Source organism: Rhea americana, unplaced genomic scaffold (assembly GCF_003343005.1).
Source record: "Rhea americana isolate MKP2758 unplaced genomic scaffold, rheAme1 scaffold_110, whole genome shotgun sequence".
NCBI classification, from domain to species: Eukaryota; Metazoa; Chordata; class Aves; order Rheiformes; family Rheidae; genus Rhea; species Rhea americana.
The window spans coordinates 1,341,400-1,342,567 of NW_028185151.1; positions in this window are offsets into that span (position 1 = coordinate 1,341,400).

Consider the following 1,168-nt stretch of genomic DNA (forward strand, 5'->3'; position numbering starts at 1 on the left):
GGACTTGTCTATGTACTGTTCCACATAGAAAGTGATCTCTTTGGAGCAGGACCTGTTGAGAGCTGTGTTTCCCTCACACATATCACCCATTTCAACTTGGGACTAAGGTTTTATAGAAGCAAATATAGGACTGACTCCCATTAGAAAAATCTCTGTGAACAGGAGAGAAAAAACTCTTTACACTGAAATAAGAGTTAGGCCAACCTGCTGTAATATTTCTGTTTATACTGGGAGAGTTGTAGTAAGTGAATGAATCCTTCCGTTGTATAAAGATATTGTCACCCAGGRCTAGAATATTCCATATTCTTACAGGTCTTCTTAAAACATAAAAWTAAAAATATCTGTTCAGAGTGCAAAGATTTTTCTTTTTTCTAAATTTATAATTTAACCCAAATCCCTTGCATTTTCAATCATAATATTTAATCAACTAGAACAACTTTAGGAGATCTGTATTGACAGTTGGGTTGAAAAACGGCTTTAATAAAGGTGGAGAAGAAGTATATCCAAATATCTTTCATCCATGCTACAAATATTTAACACTGAGTCATCTTACATATGTGTACTAACAAAGAGACAGCAATGAAGACTGGTTCATATTTGCATATTGCTTTGAATACCCAAAGTAATGTGCATTAAAACAAACTTTTATTTTCCCTTGATCTGATTCCTGGCATGGTAGCACACATTCTTCCATGAGGTGCCACAGGGCTAGAAACCGATGGAAAGAGAAGGCAGGACAGCAAAGGACAGTGCTGATTTTACGCCAGCCGTATGTTTATACGAAACACCAGCTTAAAGATTAATCATTTTCCATGCAGGGGAAGCTTTGAGCTGGCGTTATCGTCCCTGTGTAGGAGTGCTGCTGCCGGCCATCCGGACCTGACGTGTGGGAGACAGCAGGCCGCTCCTTCTGGTATCTGCACACACATAAAGCAGCCACGGGAGTGAGCGTGGAGAACTGGAGTCGCTCCTCAGCCCGGCCAGAGCAAGGCATTAATTCCCTCCCTCTTGACAGAAAGTCAGGGCCTGGCATCTCGGGGGAACAGCGCTGCGAACCTCCACCAACAGGTGCTTCGCGCTGGGTTGAATTCTGCTTCAGGCAGAAGCACGTGTCCTGACTGGAGCTAAAAGAGGTGAGACACCGCTCCAGAACGACAAAAAGAGGCAG